Source organism: Lepidochelys kempii, chromosome 1, assembly GCF_965140265.1.
Source record: "Lepidochelys kempii isolate rLepKem1 chromosome 1, rLepKem1.hap2, whole genome shotgun sequence".
Taxonomy (NCBI): Eukaryota; Metazoa; Chordata; order Testudines; family Cheloniidae; genus Lepidochelys; species Lepidochelys kempii.
Window position 1 is genome coordinate 152,145,039 of NC_133256.1, and position 18,374 is coordinate 152,163,412.

Consider the following 18,374-nt stretch of genomic DNA (forward strand, 5'->3'; position numbering starts at 1 on the left):
CAAGAATAAAACTGGTGAAAGTGAGATCAAAAGAAGGCCCAATTCACAGTGATTTTTTTTAATATATCTATGTAGACTATGGGCTTGGTCCAATGCTCACTGAAATCAGTGGAAGAATGCCATTGATTTCCAAGGGTTTGGATCAGGTCCTAGATGAGGGAGTATCTTTAGACACAAACTGTAGGCCAGACCCACAGTTGATATAAATCAAAGTAGTTGATGAAATCAATAGAGCTTTGTCAATTTACACCAGTTGAGGATCTGTCCCAGTGCGATTAACAAAAAGAAAAGGAGTACTTGTGGCACCTTAGAGACTAACCAATTTATTTGAGCATGAGCTTTCGTGAGCTACAGCTCACTTCATCGGATGCATACCGTGGAAACTGCAGCAGACTTTATATACACACAGAGACCATGAAACAATACCTCCTCCCACCCCACTGTCCTGCTGGTAATAGCTTATCTAAAGTGATCATCAAGTTGGGCCATTAACTTTTTCCAAACGACAAATCATGTATTACTCTAAAGACAAAGAAAAAGCCATGAAATCTGTTCCTTATGTTACTTTCTCCATGTCAGCAATGGCTGCAGTGGCCCCAGATAGACATGTTATGTGACCACAAACACCAAGGCAGATGGTTTGTGTGACTGTGCGTAGCTGGGGAACGGGCTCACACAATCAAGAAGGGGGTGTGAGGTGTTCACATGACAACCTCTCCATTATGATGGGCTCCATAAAATTGAAGAGTTTGAGAACCCTTGGTCTAACTTATATTAGATATAACTTGGGCTGCAGGGAGGGGGAATCAGTTAAAAAAAGAAAGCTGACAGATGTCATGACTCTGTTGGATTTTAAAGCAAGTCGCTTTTGCCTGCTATTAAGAAAGTCGCTGCTCATCCACGAAGCCATCTCTTTATAAGGTTTCTAATGCGAATGCCTTCTCTTTACAGAGTTGTTCATGTCTGTGCAGACCCGTTGCAGTCATTAAAAGAGCTTGTTTTAAAATAATTTTGCCACAGAAAATGATGGAAAGGAATCACTTACAGAAGTGCAGTTCTCCACCCACTTCTTACCACTGTAGTGTGCTCACAGTAGAATCCTGTGCCTCACTGTGTACCAGAAGAGGGGTTATATATTATGGCCAAGATTTCAAAACAACAACAAAAGTGGGAGCCTAAACTTAAGAGCCTAAATCCATATGTGGGCATCTAAATAAGTGGCCTTGTTTTCAGAAGGGCCGAGCATCCACTAGTTCCCACTGATTTAACCTCACAGTTCCCCTCTTCCTTCACACCAAGCCCCTTCTGTACATGGTGTTTGTACGATTGCAATAGTACTGACACACTCATGTGCACCAACAAAACATCCTGCCCTGCTTCTTGCATGGAAGTGGGTGGGGAGGAAAAAAGGATACTTTGATCCTCCCCCAACATTTTTGCCAAGCAGCACAACAAAAGGCCAAACCCAACCAAGTATATCTTCCATGGTGCTGAATATTTCTTCCTCTTGATACAAGTCAGTTTACCCCTTGGCCAAAGGCCAGTACAAGGCCTATGTACCCCTTCAGTTCCACTTAAAGCCCTCAAAATACAGTGTAAGTGGGACTCACGTGGTGCATAAGCCTCATGTTGGCCCTCTGCACTGCCGTGAATGTCACTTGGTAACGCCTTTGTTTTGTGAGGCATTTGAGCCTTTTATTTGGCTAACTGGATTCTGAGGCAGCTCACTCTACTTTGTTCAGTCTCTTCTCTCCCCACTGGAGCCCCTTCAGTGGCCTCAAAGAACATCCTGTACCCTGCTGAGAGATCCACTCACAGGAGGACACAGCAGCTGGAGTGACAACGTGCAGGGTCCTTCAATCTGGGCAAGGAGACTGAGAATTAAGTAAACAACCTTGTCTCTCTAATATCCTGGGACCAACACTGCTACAGCAACACTGCATACAAGCTGGAAAAGAGGTGAGACCAGGAGATGCATCATCTAAAAGAAACAAGAATCACCCGTCACTGAAAGTAGGAGGACTTTCAAATATGTAAGTGCATCACTGAAATCACAGCAGAAAAAAGTGGTTTTGAGAAAGGTATTTATTCTATTTAGCAAAGGGGCCAAATTCATCCCTTGTATAACTTTATTGAAGACAATGGAGTAACACCAGAGTTGGATTTGGCCTACCAGGATTAAATCATGGGTACCAGTGGGTAATATTAATTTGAAATATTTGGGGGGGGGGGGAAAGGAAGGCGGGAGGAATGATCCACTTAAAATTCCAGGATAAGTTATTTTTTGGTCAAATCCACAGCTATGTTGATTAGCTTCACTCTGGTTGCTAAGCAACATGGTCCTTTGTCTATAGCTACACTGTTTTGGAGGAGAATGCGTAGGGACAAAATTAAAACAGCTTCTATATTACAAAAATTCAGTGGCTTTCCTCAACTAAATAGAAACCAAAATCTGTCTCCTTGACTTTCACCTCTCTTTATATATATATATATATATATCAAACAAACAAACAAAAACAACCACACACTCTGAAGACAATCTTTTGAAAAAAAGCTCTAGAGGGTTTAATCTGAGAACATGTATTTTAAGGATGTTCTATGCCCAATAGAGAAGCCAGCACAAGTCACAAGCTCTGTAAATGCAACATCAATATTCACCTGCTGTATCCCTAACTGACATTTTTTTAAAAAGAAAAGGAGGACTTGTGGCACCTTAGAGACTAACAAATTTATTTGAGCATAAGCTTTCGTGCGCTACAGTTTACTTCATCGGATGCATTCAGAAATATTCACAGGTTTGGTGGTGTTGGTTGAAAAGGTTACTTTTCAGCCAGACATAGTTTGGCTTTTCCAATTCACCTTAATGAACTTCAGAAATCTACACCATCCTGGCTCAGAAACTACATACTTAAATAACATATAGTTGTAGAAATGTTGAAAGCAAAACCATATGACTCTGGTTATGAAAACCATGCATCTGTAGATGCAGCATTTGTAGCAAAGTTCATCTCATGAACTTTTGATTTCAATATATGCAGCTTTCTTTTAGGACCTAGAGCTCAGGAGTCCAGTAGGAAACAGCTTTTGGATCAAGAAATGCACAGAGAAAATTATATTTCATGAAATTTGTGAAAATCCGTGAGCTTAGAGATATCTAAAATAATCATTTATCTGTAATGAAGAAATTAAAGTACTCTTATGTTTTGATATAAAAGGAAAACTAAAGCCCTGCTGTATAAACAGGGGATGGTAGGTAAAACATAACACATCACACAAACTACTGTGAATTTGTGCCTTTCTTCCTCAGTTTGTTTTAGTTTCCTCTTGAAAACACACATACAGACACACACACTTTGATAATACAACAGTAAGTGTTAAAAGAAAAATATACAATCCTTAAAGAGCCCAGTTTTCTTTTTGGCAGATAGGGCCATGGATTTAATTCTTGATTCACAAAAGAAACACCACAGGAAAATGTTCTTTGCTCACTAGCATGTGGGCTGACTGGAGGAAATTTCCATATCCAGAAAAACGGGCATGAGAAAACGACACTTTTTTTAATGTTGAAACTCCTTTTGCACTGATCTCATGAGGAACTGACGGGTTTGAAAAGGAGAGAATTAGCCTTTTAACACACAGCCTCCGCAGACAATCTCACTGTTCCAAGCAGCCAGCAGAGGAGCCTGCCAAGCCCCAAGAGGGAGCCAATTACAGATCTAAATTCCTTTACTTGCATTCTAGGTTACCCGGGAGTGCAGACATCAGTCCTGCCTTCCGGGAGACATAGGCCAAGGAAAAGACTCTGAATTTGTACTCTTCAGGCCACAGAGGGCTCAGGATCCTTCTTACCTACGATCATTTAACTAGGGGCCAAATTCTGCTCCCAGTCACATCAGAATTTAGCCCTAAGATTTCAGTGTGATTTAGACAGATTTGGCAAGTTATGCAGCCCTGTAATGGATAACATCCAAATAGGATTCTGCCTTTCCAAAAACCTGAGGATCTTGGCAAGCCGGGAAGGTATGCAAGAGGGGAAAAAACCTGCAGCAACAGAAAGAGAAGGGTGAGCACCAAAGGACGAGGATAGGGAGGAGTTGTTATTTATTTAACAACTTAAGTAACAAAAAACTCATTGCCAGCTAGGGAAAAATAAATTTCAAAGCTACAAGTAGCATACAAGGTTAACCATTCTTCACTGCCTGAAATCCTCGGCACATACTCATGATGGCTAGCTCCTCCAGTGCTCAGACTGCCCTAGCCACACTTCTATTACAGCTCAGAGCTAGCGTGGGTATGTATGTCTGCTCAAGCTGGAAATTACATCTTCAGCTCCAATGTATACATACAGAGGACTGTTAGTGAGTGCTCCCAACACTGTGGCTAGCATCAAAAGGAAGCAGGGGAGCTCACAACTGAGCATAAGGGAATTCCAACAGTTTCTAATCTCTCTCTCTCTCAAAAAACAAACAAACAAAAAAACTAATAGATTTCCATTGCAAAAAGACTGGCATGGGACCTACCTTGATAGCCTTGTTCCCAAGACTCAGGTAGGGGACTGCAGGGCTCCAAGCAGGCTGCTGGATAATTTACACTAAAGCCACTGATACTTAACACAATCTTAGATAGAAAAGGAGGACTTGTGGCACCTTAGAGACTAACAAATTTATTTGAGCATAAGCTTTCGTGAGCTATATGCATCCGATGAAGTGAGCTGTAGCTCACAAAAGCTTATGCTCAAATAAATTGGTTAGTCTCTAAGGTGCCACAAGTCCTCCTTTTCTTTTTGCAGATTCAGACTAACACAGCTGCTACTCTGAAACCAATCTTAGATAGAGTGCATAAAACATTGCTGTTCTTGATCAGCATCTCTCCTATTAGAATTAAATAATCTCTCTGTACATATACCACCACCACCGCCGGGTTCTTCTTAATTCAGTTTTCTTCTTCTCTATGTCTAAGAGAACCAGCATGTGAAAGTGTGAGGAAATCATGAGGTATGGCTCCCCCTTATGTACTGGAATGTGATTGTAGCAGAGAAGTCACACAAAGCTCATCAAAGCCAGAAGATTGTTCTCATCAGAAGGATGGCCTAGTAAATAGAGCATTGGACATAGATGTAGGAGACCTGGATTCAGGTCATGAGTCAGCCATAAACTTCCTGTGTGACCTTGGGCAAATCACCGAATCTACCCTGTACCAAAATAAAATAGGAATATTTTCCTACCTCAAAAGGTATTAAAAGGAGGAAATCTATTAATGATTGTGAGGTTCTCAGATACTACGGTGATGAGGGCCATATGAGTACCTAGAAAGGACAGAACATCTCATAAGACTCACATGCCATTGGATCAACAACCTGCTGCACTATTTTCCTTTCTGCCCTTTCACATGTGGGTGTTCTAGCTCAGTGGCTCTCAACCTTCCCGGACTACTGTAGCCCTTTCAGGAGTCTAATTTGTCTTGCGTACCCCAAGTTTCACCTCACTTAAACTACATGCTTACAAAATCAGACATAAAAACACAAAAGTGTCACAGCACACTCTTTCTCATTTTTACCATATAATTAGAAAATAAATCATTTTGAATATAAATATTGTACTTACCTTTCAGTGTATAGTATGTAGAGCAGTATAAACAAGTCATTGTCTGTATGAAATTTTAGTCTGTACTGACTTCACTAGTGCTTTTTATGTAGCCTGTTGCAAAACTAGGCAAATATCTAGATGAGCTGATATACCCCCTGGAAGACCTCTGAGTATCCCATGAGTACAATTACCTCTGGTTGAGAACCACGATTTAACTTAGCCAAATCTTCTGAGCAGTTATAGTTATCTAAACCAGAGCTGGAAACCAGGCTCTTTTGGGTTCAAAGGAATGGCATAAGAGGGATAGCTTCAGATCAAGCTAATCAAATTTGAACCCACTCCCCATTTAAAAAAAATATTTGCATTCAAGGTTTTGATTTTGCACATCTCTGCTATGGTATGTGTGGCTGTTACAAAATAAGGGCATTTTCATAACAGTGTGATGAAATTTGATGTCAAAATCAGTTACATGCAGAAATCTATGCATACCAAAATGAGGATATTTTTCTCTGTGTTACAATGCACATTTAAGGCTTTGACTTCAAGTCATCTCAGGCAGAAGGATTGACATTTACAAGGGAGCTGTAGCTAGGTTGTCCTGATCAGCTGCAAAGAGCAACAAAAAAAATGTGATAAATAACCAATGACAGGTAGTGTTAAAATATAAACTCTGCTTCCCAACCAATACACATATGGGCATAATGTCCATCTTCTTAACAGATATATTTACTATTCTACAAACAATTCATTGGCTTTGATTATGCTTGTGATCATCTTTTCAGTTGCAGTGGGGACATGTGTTAGGAGAAGCACACCATTCCCTGATCTTTCTTTTGAGTTGTCTTCAGAGAGTTTTCTGCTTGTGTTTGAGTCCTTTCAGCAGCCAAGACAGATGGTGTCTGTCCGCACCCTCTGCCCAGAATATGAGACTCTTTGCTGCACGCCCAGTGACTTCCTACTGGTGATCAACGAATAAAACTGCCCTTGTACTTAAGGCTACCCAGGATGAGATGACAACAGTCTGCAGAGCAGGCTGTCTGAATAGGAAAAGTGAAGGGTGAAAGGAGATGCAGAATGGATTGTCTATCCTAATGGCCTCATGAGAAATCCCAGGAAGCGCTGGGAGTGAGAGGGAGGAGGCAGAGAAGAGGAACTTGTGCAATGCTCCCTTGTAAAGTTGCTGCTCTTCCACAAAATCTTACATGCAGTGGACAGAGCAGACAGCCAAACGAAGTTATAAGGGAGCATTGCACAACTTTAAACGAGCATGCCTCTAATTGAGCAGCGACATAACTTTGAAACAACATTAAGTGGGAGGACGTTAAGTGAGGAGTTACTATATAAGGAAAAAAAATGTTTTCTCTTGGTGTTTTTTCCATGGCACCATCACTACATCACCACAGGGGAGTGACATTGACTGGTGCTGCTGCAGGAGGTGGGGATTTCTAGGCGCAGGGAAGTCACGGCCTGGCAAGCAGCCACCCCTCACAAACTCTGCTTGAGTTTGCAATAATCTATCTTGTTTTTCAGCAGCCAGTAATCAGGAAATATTCCTTCATGCTTATGCTGAACAAGCACCTGCCATCCAACATGGGTCATCTGTAGTGTGGGCAAAGTTCTCATATTTGATACAGTTTAGCTCATTTTGAGAAAAAAGTTGGTTTCCAGGACACAGTACAGGAGCAGACGAGGGGAGCAGACGAGGGGAGCACAAAGTTGCAGCACACCAGCAGCAGTGGTCAGAGGCTTTCTAGGAGAGCAGCTTTAGGGGCCTTTCTTACAGCCCCTTTTGGAGGTGCTGACAGCATACACTCCCCCAGCTCTGGCCTTGGACTGTCAGCTAAAACACTGCACGGCAGGGAGGGAGACATGCTCCCACTCCATACAGCTACTTCCCCTTAGGGGCATAGAGTGCTAGGGAGGGTACTCTGATCCCCTTCACAATCTGTTTGTGCAGAACAAAGCACTGGGTTTCTGCACAAGAGGAAAGGCTCACAGTCCCCTTTCCCACCTTGGGCACTTGTCTACAACTGCCACACTCTTGAGGTCCAAGATACAATAAAGACAGAGCACCTGTCATTCAGAGGGGCCGTAGACAGTCCCTGGACTTTATGAGAACTGAAGTTCAGAAACATGCTCATTTTTTCCTGGAGGCTGAAAAGGTTTCCTGTTTGTTCTAAGACAAGTCTAGCTGCTTTGGGAGCGGGAGGGGGCACTTTCTGTGCTACTTCGCCACCTGTGTGCAACCACAGTAAAGTCAATGGAGCTGCACAGAATGCAAGTCAGTGCAGATTTAATCACACCGAGCTCTGGAACCAATGTCGGTTTGCAGACTTCAGATAGTTGTATTAATCTACTGAGAATACAGGGAAGAGAGGAAATTGCTCTGCTGTGACATACCTGTATGCAAATGTAAGAATCTGCTACCAGAGAGACTGCAGTGACATTTTCACACTCAGGTAGGTCTACACTGAAAAAAAAACAAAAACCAAAAAAGTCCCACCATAGCAAGTTCCAGAGCCCAGGCCAACTGACTCAGGCTTGTGCATTTGGGCTAAAAATAGAGTAGACATTCCTGCTGGGTTTCAGAGTGCAGTCTCCTCCCCAAACCCAACCATCTACACTGCTATATGTAGGCCCAAAGTGCAATCCCATGCCAGCTAACCTGGGCTCTAAGATATTCTTCCATGAGTTGTTTGGGGTTTTTTTTAAATAAAGAAACACAGCATAGACATACCTGGGTCTCTGGCTTACAAGTATTTGTCAGTTTCACTGAGGACCCCTTTTAAGTGTTGGGTAATGCTGCTGAGTTACTCTGCATTTTACAGGTTTCAGAGTAGCAGCCATGTTAGTCTGTATCCGCAAAAAGAAAAGGAGGACTTGTGGCACCTTAGAGACCACAAGTCCTCCTTTTCTTTCTGCATTTTACAGAGGTTCTCAGACTTTTTGTATCAGCAACCCCTTTCAGACAGCAAGCTTCTGAGTGCAACCCTCCTCCCCTTATAAATTAAAAACACCTTTTTATATTTAACATTATTTTAAATGCTACATTTATAACTGTACAAGTTAAAATGAATTTACCTTTTGTCACTGCTTTTAAATTAAGACTAAAACATATTTTTATCAAATTAAAAAATAACTTTTCTGCTTATAATGATAAAATAGTTACTGTTTAATACTGGGGGAGGTACAAATAAATTGTCAATATCACTTTTCACAATGGACTTACTCCTGCCCCATTGCCACCCTTACTTCTGTACTGCTGATGGCAGGCGCTGCCTTCAAAGCTGTGCGGCCAGAGAGCAGCAGCTGCTGGCCAAGTGCCCAGCTCTGAAGGCAACACTGCTGCCAGCAGCAGCACAGAACTGCAGAACTAAGGATAGCAATGTCATACCATGCCACCCTTACTTCTGTGTAACGTTTGACCTTTATGCTGGGAGGCGTGGGCTCAGGGGCAGGGGGCGGAAGAGGAATTAAGGCAAATTTTGGGGTGACTGTAGTCCCCGAAAGCCCCCCCTAGTGCCACCCCTGCCTGTGTGTGACTGTTGAATTATAAAAAATTCTTTTAAAAAGAAGTCGATCTCAGTATTCAGATTGGTCGATTTAATGCAGCTCTTCAGCTGCTGAACTGTCAAGCCCTCGAATGTTGTCTCAGTCCCACCTGAAGACGACAAACCTGCGCGCACAATACTACAATCCGCAGAGTCCAATTGCCTTAAAGTGGTGATAATACAAATGTATATTTTGTTTGGCAACAACGATCGCTGCATTATACGTTTACAATACTTTTTGAAGTAAATACATTGCGACAGAAAGGTGTGTGTCATTTTCTAAAACACTGGATTTAAATGATCTATTCTATAGGAGTTGCCCTTTGTTTCGTGCAGGTACTTGCCACCCGCCACATAATAATCTCATGACCCCCAGTTTGAGAACCCCTGCTCGAACATAAATTAACAGGATTCATTAAAACAATGGTGTCTCAGCTTCTTAAGGCAGTCCTAAAATGGCATGTGGAGTTGCTGCATGCTGTTACTGCCACTTTTCACCCTAGAGGCAGGCTGCATTTCGGTGGAGGATGAAGCAATTGACACTAACACACGGGTGTATGCTTCTGGGTTAATTTGGTACTTTCTATTCCTTGTGTTATGCTGAGCAGGGTAGTAAGGGTCACAGGACAAGCAGCATATTCATAAGCTTAACAGAAACCCTTAAGACTCAGTGCTGTTTGTTCAGATACCTTTTGAAGGGCCCTGCAAACTGCAGTGTACTAGAGACGAGCGGTGGCAACTCCCCTTTCCCTCCCAGGAAATGTTGTATAAAAGGAATCTCTCTCTCAAAGCAATCATAGCACACTCAAAGCAGGGCCAGATTAACCTTTTGTGGGCCCGGCGCCAAACATATTTGTGGGCCCCCATGAAGGCAATGGAGCATGGTGCGGAGAGGTCAGTCCCCGGACTGAGGGGCCAGCCAGAGGCAATGGGGCATGGCATGGCAGGGGAAGCCCCGCTCTGCCCAATGTAGTGTGACCAGATATCCCGATTTTATAGGGACAGTCCAGATTTTTGGGTCTTTTTCTTATATAGGCTCCTATTACCCCCCACCCCCGTTTTGATTTTTTACACTTGCTGTCTGGTCACCCTAGCTCACTGCAAGGGCACTATTTACAAACCGGCCGTTGCCAGACGCATGGTGGTCTGCCCGGTCCTGTGCTGCCAGCTCCCATCCCACACCACACACACACCCTGCCCAACATCCCCTGACTCTCAATGGCAAGAGGCCCCCCAGACCCACCCACAAATGCACAGCCCCCTGCCTACAACCCCACCACAACTGCCCAGCACCCACCCCCCGGAATCTCCACTCCCTAGTGCCCCAACACACAGATCTTCCCCACCCCTTCACAGCCCAGCACCGCCCCCCCCATACTCCCCACAGACCCACTCCCCTACGCCCTGCCTGCCGGTCGCACTCACCAGCCCTGCTGGGAGGCGACTGTGTCTGCCGGGCTGAGCTGGCAGCACAGCCAGGGCTGGTCCCAGGGCCGGGAATTGCTCTGGCCCCTAGGAAGTGGTGCGATCAGCCAGGCCAGGACCTGCCCCAGCCAGGATCCCTCAAGACGCATTTGCCTGGAGGGGCCCAGCCAAGCCCTCCACACTGTTTCCTCCCAACACATACACCTGGCTGAGACTGGCCACACTTCTGCACCAATCCCAGGCTGCTCAGCTCTGGGGAGACAGGTGGGACCCCACAGGTGATGGGAAGCAGAGACTGCCCAGAGCTGGAGGTGCACTGGGGTCCGGCCAGGGGACTGAGACGAACAGGGGGTGGGATCAGGGGGTGGAGAGGAGCCCTCGACCAGTTGGTGGACTGGCCAAGAGGAGCAAGCGGTGGGTGGGGGAAGCCAGCGGCATCTCGGGGCGCAGTGCAAGCAGAGCAGGTCGGGGCCCCTTCTGAGTATGGGCCTGGCTTCATGGAGCCACTGTAAACTCGGAACTGACTCAAAGCCGTGGAAGAAGCAGCCTTATCTTGGGACGGCCACTAAAGAAAACCTAACGTAATGGTAGGAAAGGTGGACGTTCATGGGATTGCTTGAAAAGTGGCGAGAGTTTAGGTTAGATTATTAGACGTCTAAGAGGCAAGTGCACACTCCAGCTACGTATTCCTCTCTTTGGACAGCCAAGGCTTTTCCTTCCCTTTAAAACCAGAAGAGGCAGCCATTCCGAGATGGGGGAAAGTGGCTTTTCAACATAGCTGTTTCCCAATAGCAGTTAGGGGAGGGAGCAGCTAAGATGAGTCACCAGTTTTTCCTCCTCCAGGTGATTTTCCATACAAGGGCACAAAAAATGGTTATTGGCTAAAAGGATGTGGAATGGGCAGGTCAGGGGGCTGCTACTGGATGTGGGGCTAAAGCTTGACAAAAAGGAGGGGAAAATCTTCTTCTAGCCAGGCAGGAGCTCAGAGGAGAACTGAAGCCAGTTTGAATAAGCTACTGCTCGGGAAAGGTTTAAGTTTTGTCTCTGTAACTGAAGTTATGTGGTTTGTTTTTTAAACATCTACTTTTCATAAAGTGTGCTGAGAAGAGATGGCCAATGACAGCCTGGTTTACAGACGCCACACCTCTCTGCTCAGACTATGGCATCAGCAGCATGGTGTCGTCTGGCCATGGTTTTTGTGGCTGCAGCAGAGCCCAGTTCCGAAGAGTCTGAAAAGCAGAGCACATCAAGGGGTAGGACAAACACCTGCCCTCTCATTTCTTTGCAGACAGCTGGCATTGCAAACTTTAAAACAAGGACTTCAGCTCTTGGTTGCTCATTTCAAACACGTCCACAGCTCAGCAGGGAGTAAAACAAAGCGCACATACCTTCCTGAAAACAGCCTTCTCCACGCGCTGGGAGAGTGCCCTGAAGCAGCACCACTCTTCTAGCTTCAGACTAGCATCGTTAGACAAGACTCTACTATTGGCTGCACCTGGGAGAACTCTCCTGCACTCAGGTTTCCCCCTTCCGGCTGGATGTGCTTCATTTGGCTAAGGAAATTGTGGAAGGAAGGAATCAAGATGATGAAGCCTCTCTTTCCAGTCTTCTGTACCACCTGTCACAGCACCCACCAGTCCTTCACACAGTAAGGATGCTGTGGCCAGCGCAAGGCTTGGTATGTATTATCCAGGTCCCCACTGCATATAATGAAATTGCCCAGGTACCCAGATCACACCATCAGCACATAATGTTTCTGGAGCAGCAGAGATTCAGACAATCTGTACATAGTCCCACCTTTCTGCCTCCAGTCCAGCCCCTCTTAGTAAAAACTTGGATCCACTCCGGTAATAGATGCTGCTTACACTCAAAACTTCTCCATCCTGAACTCCAATTATTGTTTCAAGCTCTTTTGTTTCTGTACTGCTCTGTCTAATGCTCAGAATGTGGCCAGATACAGATTAACACAGAAATAAGACAGTTAATCTTATCTGGGCAGAAGGCTCCTGTTTTCTCAGCATGAAAGAAAAAAAAATTCCATACAACTAGTTTTCGTAGCCAATTTGCTGACAGCCAGGTAAAGGATGGCTCTTCAAACATGTAACTTATGTGCTAGAGAAAACAATCTATTAGACATTTTAGTTGGTTTCATATGGGTTTCATTACATGGAATAATCAAGAAACATACACATTCTATATTGCAGAAGCAAGTTCCTCCACCCCATCACCCAAAGGTAGAAGGGTTCTCTTTATTCCTGAACCCCTACCCCTCCATCCATTGTCTGTGGCACATATAGGGATAGAAAGCGCATGAGTCCTTGGTCTGTGGACCAATTACCCTAACCAATTCCTCTTCCACTCATGAAGAGTTCCTTCATGCCCAGGGATCTATAGGCAACAGCTGAAATCTCCAGATCAACAGACCAATGCAAGCTATAGTTACTGTTAAACAACATATTGTATATTGGGAAAGAGGAGAGAAACAGACAAAGTATTTACTTTACTCATGTGTAGACATAGGTACAGGAAGCTGCAGCACTAGAGGTCAAGCAACGTATGTTACAAAGATTAAAGACTGACAGTGGTGAAGTTAGATGGCAGAGTCCATGTCTGCACATTTTGCTTTGTTCTGTCCCCCAGTTTATGGTGAGCTGACTCCAAGAGAACATCACTCTCTATTCTCCCCAGTATGTCCTCCCAGTCATCAACCCCTGCAGGCAAGGACTGCCTCACACAGAAATTGCACTGATCTAACTCTAACTAATTTCTGAGTTGACTTAGTTACTTTGGTGCTATCCCCTACGTAGGGTTGCCAACATTCTAGTCACACAAAACCGAATACCCTAGCCCCACCCCTTCCCCGAGGCCCTGCCCCCCCTCACTACATTCCCCCTCCCTCCGTGGCTTGCTCTCCCTCACTCACTTTCACTGGGCTGGAGCAGGGGGATCGGGTGCGGGAGGGGGTGAGGGCTCTAACTGGGGGTGCGGGCTCTGGGATAGGTCCAGAAATGAGGGGTTCAGGCTGCAGGAGGGGGCTCTGGGCTGGGGTAGGGAGTTGGAGTGTGGGAAGGCATGAGGGCTCTAGCTGGGGGTGCAGGGTCCGGGATGGGGCTGGGCATGAGGGGTTTGGGGTGCAGGAGGGGGCTCTGGGTTTGAGGGGGGGGCTTAGGGCTGGGGGTTGGGGCATGGGCTTACCATGGGTGGCTCCCGGTCAGTGGCACAGCAGGGGGGCTAAGGCAGGCTGCCTGCCTGTCCTGGCGTGGTGCTGTGCGCGCCCTAGAAGCAGCCAGCAGGTCCAGATCCCAGGCGGGGGGGCCAGGAGGCTCCACGCACCGCTCTTGCCCGCAGGCACTAAATTTAAATCCTCATCTGCAGGGTTGGATTTCCAATTAGGCCTGTGCCTAGGGGCACCCGGCATTGTAGGGGCACCTTACCTCTCTAAAACTGTGTGCAACACAAAAGGCAACTGCCGGGGGGAGGGGGAGGGTCCTGAAGATGCTATGCCTAGGGGCGTGTAAGGTGTAAATCCAGCCCTGCTCATCTGTTGTGGTACAACTGAAGCCTGAGGGTGAATAAGGCCATGGATATTTTCAAGAGCCCCACTTGTGTGGTAGTTTAATCTGAGGCGATTTAGGTACAGGCCCAAATGAATGCTTAAATCAAAGCAGAAACATCACTGGTCTCAGGATAAGAAAAAAATTTTAAACATAGCTGGTCTGAAAATAAATATTTGTCTAAACTTCCGGCAAAGAGTTGCCTTTTCTCAGATGATTCCTTAGTGCTGCTTATCGGAGAGGCTTTTCCCTTTCTCTGCCTTCCCACCTTTCAGGAAAGTACAGGCAAGTGCTCGGAGCACAGTCTTTCTCTCCAATTCCCACTGCTGCTCTTGAACAACCACCTCAGCTCCCCAGCTGTCAGTCAACACAGAGGAGAGCCATGTAATCATGTGCTGATTACTATGATGTCCTATGAGAACAGTCTCACTCAGATGATGTACCTCAAGTAAATATACTTAGATTTCCACACATGCTATCATAGTTCCAGATGACTTTGTGCATGCCTCCATGCCTGGCAGAGAATGCCCTATTACCTAGTGAGAGTAAATATGCCTCCTAGGTTGTCAGCAAAGCAAAGCTCTAATTAAATGATTGAGAGTACCAGACAGTTTTCTGAAACTTCTGTATATCCAAGCTCCCAGTTCCATGCAAGACAGTGGCTAGGATGCAGTGTGGAGAAGTCTGGGTTTTTGTTCTTGTTGTTGGTTGCTTTTGTTTTGTTCTGATTTTGTTTAGTTGTTTTGTTTTTAACTCACTTTCTTTTTGAGCTGATTTATGCCTTCACAAATTGTCAATTCACTTGTCAAGTCAAGATCCATTCAAACCCAGTTAAGATCATTCTGAAGGCGAGAAAAAGACAAATATAAAATGGTTTCATAATATAACCAAAGCCTGCTCAGAACACATCCCAACAGTGCAGTTATCGTACCGCACCCCCATCTCCAGGGCGAGCCTCAAGCATAAGCAGGACTGCTTGCTGCCTCACGGTGCCTCAGAAACTCACAAGCCAGCCCAGCCTTCCCCATCTCTGGCAATTAATTAAGAGGGAAAGCAAACTCAGGGACTGATCTCACAGTCTCAGAACATGAGACCCTATAAATTGTTAGGTCAATTTCCCTCCACTCCTCAGAAAACCACACCCCTCCTTATAATGATATATTGGAGTATATGAATTAGATAAAAACATTTTCTGAACTAATTAAGTCAGATTCAATTTCCTCTTAACATGGCTATCTTATTGACCTAAGTTTACTTATATGGCCTCCATTACCTTAGGAGCTGACCATCTCACAGGTTTTATTTGTATTTATCCTTTCCACACCCATGTAAGGTCGGGCAGTCCTATTATCCCCATTTCCCAGGTGGGGACCTGGGGCACAGGGAGGTTAAGTGATATGCTCAAGATCACCCAGGAAGTCTGTGATGGAACAGGGACTTAAATATTGAATAAAGACGAACTCAGGTTCCCCAGATCCAAAACTAGTGCCCTAATCACTGGGCCAGCCTTTCTCTCTAGTACATGGGATAACCTATAGATTGAAAAAGAAAAAGTAGAGCTTTATGTCGAGACTTAAATACTAGGACTTGCTTAAAGTTAAAGTTTTATTTGCTTGTTTGTTTTTAAAAATATCTTCTCCCCACAGTATGACTAGGTTTGTAACAAGATGTATTGATGCACATGTTTTTACTGCCCCCTAATGCTCTCCTGCTGGTAATAGCTCACCTTTCCTGATCACTCTTGTTACAGTGTGTATGGTAACACCTATTGTTTCATGTTCTCTGTGTATATAAAATCTCCCCACTGTATTTTCCACTGTCTGCATCCGATGAAGTGAGCTGTAGCTCACGAAAGCTTATGCTCGAATAAATTCGTTAGTCTCTAAGGTGCCACAAGTACTCCTTTTCTTTTTAGGAACTACGTGATGTTCCAAGCAAAGAAAGAAATAAAGCTGAGATTCTCATGTATTCACAAGACTCAGGGAGCTAGGGTTTAAGAAAGACACCACATATTTGCGAGACTCAATAAAATTGCAAGAGTTGGCAACTTTGGGTTAAACTCAGACTCTCACCTGAAAGTCAGAATGTGCTGGCTGGGAGGACAGAGTTTGTCTTGAAGAGGAAAATTATGACATTTGTGGACACATAGAAAAAACAACATAGTTTAGGCCTAAATTGATATCCATACCTGTTCTCACATCTAGAATCATCAAGAACTGTACATGTTGTAAATAAAGCTAGATTCTATTCATCTCATGCTTGTGTTTACTTATTTGTCTCCTAAAACCCTACTACAGGCTGGAAATGCAATATTCCCACAGCTGCTCAGGAATTTTACATCAAAATGTTTTTTGATGGAAAATGCAGTTTCTACAAAACCAACATTTTCTGTGGAAAAATTTTGATTTTGCTGATTATCAGTTTTCTATTGGGAAAATCAAAACAAAATATTTCACTTCATGTCAGGTTGACCTAAATAAAAATGTTTTTGTTTTGGTCCGTTCAATATCAATCAGTGTCTGCTTGAGTTGCCACAGTGCCACATGAGAATTGCAGTTCAGGTGCTTACTGTATTTATTCTTTCCTCTAGGCCAGTCTCCACGGCTAGACTACATGTCCTTGTACTGTGCACTGTGGTCGACCTCCTGATTGAACTGATTCATGTCACAAGACCATAATGTATCAATGGGAAATGCAGTCTGACTCAGGAGCCCAGTCCACACAGGAGAATGAGAGTGTAAGACATTAGAACTACAAATCCCATGAGGCACTGTGGCAGTTTAGGGGACAGATTAATGTCAAACCGAGCTGAGATTAAATGTTTTGATTCAATTTAACAAACCAAACAGTCCATTTCAGGAATGTCAAAATGAAACATTTCAAATAATTTTGGGGGGGGAACTTTCTGTTCCACAAAATATTGGAATATGTCACCTTTTTGTCCCAATTCAGAATGAAAACAAATATTGAAACAGCAGAATTTCCCACAGGTCAGAAATTCCCAATTTTCAAACAGTTCAGTCAGGATTATACACAGTATCAAATGCGAAGAAGCAGTGTTGCCACCTGGCAAAGGAGGGTGAACAGCTCCCAGAACTGCTCCCACCACAGCTTGGAAGTGGGAGAGGGAACCCTGCTGCAGCCCTCCAGGCCTGGGAGAGGGGAGTGAAGAATCTCAGGAGGAGCAGAGGTGAGGCTGAGAGGTTGAGCTGAGGGGAAGTTGGGGGAGCAGGCTGAACCGATGAGGACAGGCTAATGGGGTGCTGAATTGATGAGATGGGGATTGGAAGGGCTGAACTGAAGGGGGCTCCTTCAGCAGGGGCCAGAATCACCTTACCCAATACATTTGGGAGAGTGGGCAACACTGTCTCATACACACACTGGGGCCAGGCAAGGGGAGTTCAAAACTCAATAGACCGCCCTAAAACAAAGTCAACGCCTCCCCCCTGCCCCATATAATCTTTTCAAAAGCCTCATGATTGTTTGGGCCAGTCTCCTGGTATTTTGGGGACTGACTCATGATTTTTGATCTCTTCAGGTTGGCAATTCTAAAATAGCCAAAGAGACAAGTAATATTTGTGTAGTTTGTCACAAATAATATATTAGGAACAATGGACCTCCAGTGGACAGTACTGTCATCACACAAACCTTCTGTAAAAATAAGGAAAATTTACAGCAAAATATAATTAAAGGGAATGGTCTAAACTTAACAAATTTCACATCAGTCTATACAATAGGCATTCCCAGCTCCTGCTGATGCCTCAGTAAAACTAATATTTCTTCCATCATAAATGCATTGCAATAGCCTAAGGGGAAACAATCCAGAGGTCTATGAGAGTTGAAATAGTAATTTGTTTTGAAGAAAAATAGGGAGTGTCAGGCTCTATTTGAGAAATTTGAGGGAAAGAATTTTTATGCCTGTATTATTCTGGGGTTCCTGGCTTCAGGCCAGACTATAGTTAACAAGTGAGTGCTTTTGCTTTGTTATATGTTTTCTGTTTGTGGGGTCCTTGTTAATAAACCTTGTTATGTTTGTACTTTATACCTGCCTCTTTGGTATTAATCATACCCAGTGATAGATACGGGAGGGGGACGAATCTGTAGTGTGGGGGTTTGGGGGTAAATCCATAGCTCCCTGTTGAAATAACCTGCTTAGGGGTTTAACACTAGAAGCATTACATCGGCGCAGCTGAACCACTGTAGCGCATCTGGTGAAGATGCTCTATGCCGACAGGAGAGTGCTCTCCCATCAGCATAAT

At 44.5% G+C, this 18,374-nt stretch overlaps 1 long non-coding RNA gene across 1 annotated transcript; it reads left to right on the forward strand.

The window, feature by feature from the left end:
* Positions 1 to 1,884: 1,884 nt before the first annotated feature.
* On the forward strand, positions 1,885 to 18,157 carry LOC140905310 (uncharacterized). Its single transcript, XR_012156819.1, has 3 exons — positions 1,885 to 2,033; positions 11,850 to 12,239; positions 16,706 to 18,157. It is a non-coding gene; the product is annotated as an uncharacterized lncRNA (long non-coding RNA).
* Positions 18,158 to 18,374: the final 217 nt, after the last annotated feature.